Source organism: Argentina silus (genome assembly GCF_951799395.1).
Source record: "Argentina silus genome assembly, chromosome: 1".
Classification (NCBI taxonomy): domain Eukaryota; kingdom Metazoa; phylum Chordata; class Actinopteri; order Argentiniformes; family Argentinidae; genus Argentina; species Argentina silus.
This window is the reverse complement of record NC_139655.1, coordinates 25,198,339-25,206,468: the sequence shown is the minus strand read 5'-3', so window position 1 is coordinate 25,206,468 and position 8,130 is coordinate 25,198,339. Positions and strand designations below refer to the sequence as shown.

The following is an 8,130-nucleotide window of genomic DNA, read 5'->3' as shown; positions in this document are numbered from 1 at the left end:
GCACACACTGTAAAAAATGATTCAGTGGTGGCATGTCACATGACCTTATATAGCAGGGCAAGGAGGTTTTCTATTGCATGACAGCCCGGATTTTGTATCTGTGGAGACTTGGAAGCTACCGACAGTGCTTGGCTGAAATTTGGAAACAATGGTGCTAATAAGCTAAGTTATACGATTAAATTCCCTAGTAACTAGTCAGCTTCCAAACAAAAAATGAAATGGGCATGGACATGTTTTAATGTCGTAATTAGATGACCACTTAATGACCTAATGACTTAATTAATTAATGACCACTTGCTTGTGATGAGCGATTCATTGGAATTTCATTTTTTTTACTGTTATGAAATGAATTATTGACAGCCTATCTCGGGTGTTCAAACTTATTGAAAAAGCCACTTGTACAACATGCGATTAAACAGTAGTCTATTACTTAAATTAATTTCGCCAAAATCACACGCTACTCGCTTGTCAAGCTGCTATTTTAAAATGGAGAGAGACGTGTTAATGTGAGAAAATGTGATAGTACAACAGTTTGGTAAGTTATATTCATCTCAACAGGTGCATGGAAACGGAATCTCTGTCTGAAAGCTTAACTTAAAAGGTATGTAGTCCCAACTTGTATTAAACATATAGTGTTATGTATTTCATGTGGATTAGATGTGTTATTACTGGTGTGGGCTAATTGGCAAACATTTGGTCTTTGAGAATATCTCCTCTTACTCTATCATCATCATCATCATCATCATCATCATCATCATCATAATCATCATCAATAGGGTAAGGGTAATTATGAGCTGAATTGGCCATGTCACTGTCACCCAAAATCTTAAAAAAGTTTGCTGAATGTATTTTTACATATATTGCCTATATGTCAGCTCTATAAACTGTTGAAGTGGCTGACACACTTATCAAGAAATACCCATGTCTAAAGGAACCTGGTTCCTTCACAGCCTACTATGGCTGGCAACAAAGCATCAAATACAAGATTGGGAATTCTTGAACCAAACTCTGAGGCTTTAGCCTGAGCTCAGCTAATATTTGCACACAGAAGACATTAAGTCATCAGTTCCTCCCAGTTGAAGACATCAAAGACAGATGGCCTCAGGTGAGTTCTCAGCACTGTTGAGAAACAACCCCTAGGCCCTACCCTCAAGGCACTTAATTTAGATTTGAAATAACTGATTTTGTAACAATAGTTAATTGGGGTTGTTTCTGAACTGAGAGGATGCATTCAGGTTGATTTATAACATGAAATGTTGCTTATGAGTTTTAGACAGTCTGTTCTATGATGGATTATGATATAACATACACTCACCGAGCACTTTATTACGAACACCTTTACACCTTTTCATAGTGGAGGTGGTGTAATGGTGTGGGGAATGTTTTCTTGGCACACTTTGGGCCCGTTAATACCAATCAATCATCACTTGAATGCCACAGCTTATTTGAGTACTGTTGCTGACCATTTGCGTCCCTTCATGGCCACAATTTACCCATCTTCTAATGGCTACTTCCAGCATGATAATGCACCATGTCACAAAGCAAAAGTCATCTCAAACTGGTTTCATGAACATGACAATGAGTTCGGTGTTCTTCAGTGGCCTTCTCAGTCACCGGATCTGAATCCAATGGAACACCTTTGGGATGTGGTAGAACGGGAGATTCACAGCTTGAAAGTGCACCTGAAATATCTGCAGGAATTGAGAGATGCAATCATGTCATCATGGACCAGAATCTCAAAGGAATGTTTCCAACATCTTGTGGAATCAATGCCACGAAGAATTGAGGCTGTTTTGAGAGCAAAGGTAGGCCCTACCCAGTATTAGTATAGTGTTCCTAATAAAGTGTTTGGTGAGTGTATATGGTGCATTTTTAAAAACAAAAGTTTTCCCCATTCCAGGAACCAGGGAGTACCCCCATTGAAAAGACCAGAGAAGTGGCCATACATTGCTTAATTGATTACCTGGGTGAAGAACGAGGACACCTAATGAAAGATTACCTTGTAAGTGAATGCCAATATTCACATTTTTCTTTATATGATCTTCATAAACATTCTGCTGACGATGTCATGCAGGACCTCGCATAACAAATAATGAAAGTCTACGTGATCGGGAAGGAGGGTGCCTCAAAATCTGACAGTCCAGAGGACATCAGCATTGTGTGAAGGCCTGCTCCATGCTTGTTGGCTTAACGTGCAAACTGAATCTCAGCTATCACAAAGAGCTCAAGTACAGTACACATTTGAGGTATTCCAGACGCTTTTCCTGGAACTGGAGAGTTCAAAGCTCTCCTCAAAAGTGGACCCCAAGAACAAACTACGAACTTAAAAGGAGGGAGCCTTGCAGGATGACAGTCCAAATGACGTGGGAATTGTCATAGATTGTGTAATAATTTACTAATCGGGGTAATGTTGCAAAAGTGCACATCATTAATAATATACCCTTTGAATCTCACCAAAGAGCTGAAGCACACTTTTGAAGCTTTTCTGAATATTTTATTGTACCTGGATAGTTCAAAGCCCTTCACAAAAGTGCAGTCCTGCCAGAACAATGTATGTGCTCTCCTCATTACCCAGTCAGTGACTCTTGACCATATTACGACCATGTTGGCCATCAATGACCGACACTGAGGAGCCAGAGGGAGCTGGGAAGGTTAGGGTCTACTGTGTGCCTGTAGTTGACTGATATGTCTTTCACATAGATCCTATAGGGGGCAGCACAGGGTAATCTCTAGGGCTACTGAGCTATGCAGTTCTAGAAGTGCCCAACAGGAGGCGCTGAGAGTGTATGTAGAGGACAAAACCTACTGATGCTTATGACTACAACCTACTATTTAATAACATAGAATAGAATCATAATAAAGTCATTCTAATAAAAAAGAAAAAACACACTCATCATGCTAAAAAATAACGATACTTTAATAGAATCATTTGTTAACCCAGGAATTTATAATGGTATAAAGCAGTTCTTATGACAAGCATACTTTTTTTACTAAATGCATACACATTGGGTTGGAAAGATAGGAGAGAGAGATGGGGAGGGAGAGGGAGACGGGGAGGAAATGGAGGGAAGAGGGGAGGCAGGGCATCGTTGCAGAGTATGTAGCTCAGTGAAGAGGGATCGAGTCATCACGAAACACACGGCTCCTTCACGGTTTGTGTGGTTTGTGGAGTGACTGTGCCTGGAGAGAGACACACACACAGAGATAAGACAGGTGTGGGTGTTTGTGTGTGTGTGTGTGTGTGTGTGTGTGTGTATGTGTGTGTGTGTGTGTGTGTGTGTGTGTGTGTGTGTGTGTGTGTGTGTGTGTGTGTGTGTGTGTGTGTGTGTGTGTGTGTGTGTGTGTGTATGTGTGTGTGTGTGTGTGTATGAATATTAACTCCTTACCTTGAAGCTTCCTGACCACCCAACAAGTTTTGGGGTTGGAGCAGAACTTCTTGTTGTTCACTGTGACAAAACTAAAACAGACCAACAATGAGATATCGAGATTGAAAATGAATATGTGTGTGTGTGTGTGCGTGCGTGTGTGTGTGTGTGCGTGCGTGCGTGCGTGCATGTGTTTATGTTAATTTTTTAATTTGTATTTGTATTTGTCTATATGACTTACACAACAGCATCCACACAGCCAGACTTGGAGGCTTTTAGTTCATAGTAGCCTTTAATATGTGGGACGCGATCGTTAGACACTGTCTTACAACAGCGACCACGTGTGGGCAAACGAACTGAGAGAGAGAGAGAGAGAAAGAGAGAGAGAGAGAGGGAGAGGGAGAGAATCATCAACTGCGTAGAAAATTAATCTTAATTGCAACAAAAAAACGGTGCAAATGTTTTTTGGGATCAGTTGGTCTCAAGAGAATCATCTGCAAAATTCGCTTTGATAGCAGACGGCGGTAAACGTCTGAGGTTCTCTACCCCCGCTCATCTGAAATGTCTGAAATATCAGAAACCACAGAGTCCATGCCACTGGTGGTTGTAACAGTAGGGGTGATTATAAGAGTAGATGAGTAGTGGTACTCACTTGCTGCAGTGCTTGTCAGCAGGATCGTCAATATAACCAAAGCCCAAAAGCCCCTCATGTTGTATCTGCTCTGTCTCCAATGACACTCTGTGAGAACTCTCCACTGATGCTTCTTTTTCTGTTTATACTCTACGAGGTCTCTGAACTATGAGTGTTGCGACGTAGACGAGTTAGAAGATGACAGGAAACTACCAAACCAATGGGTGAGTGTGCATGTCTGTGCACATATACTGTAAGTCATTTTGCAGACAGGACATATTCCAATAAATGCATCCACTGTGCATTTCCATAAGCAAACTAAAAGCAATGCATTCAGGTTGTAGCATTGTTGCATTACTTCCAAATAAATGTGTCAATCAGCGCTAATTACACATTCAATAAGTGAGAGATATTTATATATTTGTGCTGTTATTATCTGTTAGTTACCCCCTGTTTTGGGAGGAGGCCTGAAACTCACTGATACTCCCTTGAGGTAACTTGTCTCCTGGTTGAGAGGTGCTGAAGTTGACTATAAACTACTATACAATAGTTCAGAGTTATGTAAATTGAGGTCCTAGGACCAGCAGTGGTCCAAAGGTGGGATCCACCATTATGGGCTCATGGGAAGGCTTTCGATTTATTAATCGCAATTGTACAAGCATATTATGATATTGTTGTGTTTTGATTATTTAAAATGAGTATACATATAGCTGAATTTATACATTTATAGAATAATCATAAAGCATTGTATTGTACATTGTCTTTATAGTTAACATCTCTCACAAACCATTACAATGCACATTGTGCCACTCCTGGTAGTGCACTCAAGACCATTTTCATGTAGTCAGTGGAGGAGAATGTTTGGAGTATAGAGAAGTTTGAGGTTGAGTACTAGAATAAAAAGGTGTGTAAAGTTGTAGTACTTACAGTTGGCAGAGACAGTGGTGAGACACACACACACGGTGAGGAGCAGGAGAGTTACAGACAGAGTTCTAGACTGCAGCAAAGACATACTGACGGACTGACTGATGGACGGACTGATGGACGGACCGATAGCCTAACTGAATGACTGACTGGCCAGTTGATTGTCTGACCGACTCACTGACTGACTAACTGACTGACTGACTGACTGACTTGCTGACGGACAGATGTTAGTGAGAGTCTGACAGATGGACTGACTGATGAATTGACAGTCTGACAAACTGACTGACAAACGTACTGACTGACTGACTGACTCTGCTGGAAGGTAACTAAGACTATAGGCTGGTAACCTTTGTGATATTTCTGTCTGACAGGCTGTGGTGTAGGTTTTATTATAGATCATAGGGTGGGTTATATATGGTACTAATGAAAAAACACAGCTTCTGTTTAATCTCACAGTCACAGGGTGTGTGTGTGTGCATGTGTACGTGCAAGTGTGTGTGTGTACGTGCAAGTATTTATGTATGTGAGAAAGACAGAGAATAGTCGGATGGTTACACATTCACAACCCCCCCCCCTCCCCATTTACCTTGCAAACCACCAACACCTACAGCAGCATCAGTAATTCTAAGAAAACCAGCAGATAAATGGGGTACACACACACACGCACACACACACACACACACACACACACACACACACACACACACACACACACACACTGAAATATTAAGTCATTTTTTAGACCAGATATTGATATTGTCTCCTGTATTTGATAGGCATACTGTACTAGCATTAAACAACAGTTGTACAACACATTTTTTTCACAAAATTATGTGACGTGCACAAAAACACACATTCTTGAGATGGTGTACACCGTTTGTGATATGTTGTTGCAAGTCGTTTGCTAATCCCAGGTGAGGCTCACATCCACAGTAAGGAAAAGGTGTGGAAAACAACACGTTTGTTTATGTGACCGTTTTCACCGTTTTCAATACGCGTGTGTGTGTGTGTGTGTGTGTGTGTGTGTGTGTGTGTGTGTGTGTGTGTGTGTGTGTGTGTGTGTGTGTGTGTGTGTACATGTCACAATGTATGTTGCACTCAAATGTGTATGCACCTCGAGACCATTATGATATGCATTGCATATGCATAAGGTCAAATGTGTAGAAGGCGTTCAAATGTTCAATGCCAGTGTGTACCAGGCCAAAGTGTGATCGTGTTTGATCATGTGATTATTTGACTGATTTGCCTTAAAAAAACATACACTTAAAAACACAGGAAAAAAGCATTTGGGGAGGGGGGCAAGGCTCTTCTTGGTAGGCCTCTGAAGTGGTCATTGACTCATAGGCCAGAGGGTGTGACCATGGCATCTCTGTGGTGGATCACTAAGAAATAGGAAAGGAAACGTGTTGTGCTTTGCCACAGGGCTCAAATAGGCAGACCACAGGAAGTCAATTAAAAGTATTTATTGAGATCACCACCAGCACTCATGCTCTAGAAACACAATGTGTTACAATGTGTTTTTTTTTTACTGTAAAACAATAAATAGAAGTCACATAGAATGTTAAACATGCAGTATGAAAATGTGCACAATGCACATTGCAAATGTTCTGGTGATTTAACACAGGACAACAAGGCCATGAAGGGCTGACCTCTCCCCTCTGTCTCACCTCCCCTCACCTCTTTCTCACATCTCCCCATTCCCACCCCTGACTCTCTCTCCCACCCCCTCCTAATAACTACACAGATTACAGAGAGAACAGAAAGACTAAATGCAAGATAATATTTGTTTCCCCAGTTTTATAGACTTTCACTTTCCAGATGCTTGTAAATCATTAATAGGTATTCAAATAAATAAGTCATTGCATAAATAAGGTAAAGGTCTAGATAGGAATAGATTTCTTAAATAACATGAAAGACTCATTCAACATGATCCTTGAAGCATCCAATTGGAAAAAAAACTAGATTTCTTAAAAAAGCATCAATAACTTAATGAACATGATGATTTCAAACACAGAAACCACAGATAGAAAATATGATAAACACATCAATATGAATGACATTAACAACATTAATAATGTATTCATATTAGAAAGTATATACTGTATATAAGTGAATACTGTCTCTAAAAGCTGCACACAGAAGTCAGTGCAAAGTGGAACTTCATTCGTCGGTTGAAGTTTCATCTGAAACTTCTGTCTTTGTGTTAATTTTCTTGAGTCGGCGAGGTTGTGATTCTATTGGCTCGATGTTGACAGCTGAGTCGAAACCCTTTTGGTGGATGCATTTTGAAGGAAGGAGGAGGAAGAGGGAGGAGGGGAAGAGAAGGAGGAGGAAGAGGGAGGAGGGGAAGAGAAGGAGGAGGGGGATTCAGAGCTGGAGAGTGAACGGAACAAGCGAGAGAAGGGAGATGGAGGAGAAGAGGAAGGCACAGAGGAAGAGGAAGGTACCGAGGGAGGAGAGGAGGAGAGAGAGGCTAACTTCATGCTCCTGCGAGCCTTTCTGGAAGAAAATAGAATTACACAGTCAGTTTCCTTCGTTCTCAGTTTCATGTGTGGGTCTGTGTGTTTTTGTGTGTTTCTGTGTGTTTCTGTGTGCGTGTGTGCGTGCGTGCGTGTGTGAGTGAGTGTGTGTGTGTGTGTGTGTGTGTGTGTGTGTGTGTACGCGTGTCATAGAGGATGAGTGTGATTGACTTACTCAAACTGGCGAATCTTGCGGCCCACCCAGGGTTCCCTCGCGTGACTGCATACTAGACCCTTCTCTGTCTCAAAGCTGCAGGAAAAAAACATTGTTAAATGTGAAACTGGAACAGCAGGCATAGCACAAAATGGTCACCACATACAATAATCCTCAATTAGAAGAAGAAAGTAAAAATTGTCCTTACACGACTGCTCTCACACACGGAGCTTTCCATTTTTGAGTCCAGTATCCTATGATGGGGTCAGTCACCTCCATCCTGGACACATGCTTACAGCACTCTGACTGCTTCTCTGCTTCTACAGAGAGAGAGAGAGAGAGAGAGAGAGAGAGAGAGAGAGAGAGGGTAAGAAAGAGAGAAGACATGGAGTGAGAGTGGAAAAGGGAGACATATGTTAACATTTCAGTTTAGCTGGCTATTTAGCTACAAGCTATTTTGGATCATCATGATTGGCCAATGCTTCCTGTCATCCACCACATCTCTCTCTCTATCTTCTACCCACTTCTATTTCTCCA

The 8,130-nt window shown here is 41.4% G+C and overlaps 2 long non-coding RNA genes across 3 annotated transcripts in view; both read right to left on the bottom strand.

Annotated features, from left to right (window-relative positions):
- Positions 1-2,893: 2,893 nt before the first annotated feature.
- On the bottom strand, positions 2,894-5,073 carry LOC310804295. 2 transcript variants are annotated; one of them, XR_014554205.1, is made up of 4 exons: positions 4,924-5,073; positions 3,607-3,721; positions 3,387-3,457; positions 2,894-3,180 (listed from the first exon to the last, which is right to left on the bottom strand). It is a non-coding gene; the product is annotated as an uncharacterized lncRNA (long non-coding RNA). The 2 variants fall into 2 exon arrangements; XR_014554206.1 differs by lacking the exon at positions 4,924-5,073 and adding an exon at positions 4,018-4,146.
- A 1,604-nt stretch (positions 5,074-6,677) lies between these two features.
- The window catches only part of LOC310825067, a 1,946-nt gene continuing 493 nt past the window's right edge, over positions 6,678-8,130 (bottom strand). The window contains exons 2-4 of the long non-coding RNA XR_014555065.1: positions 7,802-7,913; positions 7,615-7,689; positions 6,678-7,419 (exon numbers count right to left, since the gene is read on the bottom strand). This is a non-coding gene — a long non-coding RNA (uncharacterized lncRNA). The remainder of the gene's footprint in view (positions 7,420-7,614; positions 7,690-7,801; positions 7,914-8,130) is intronic.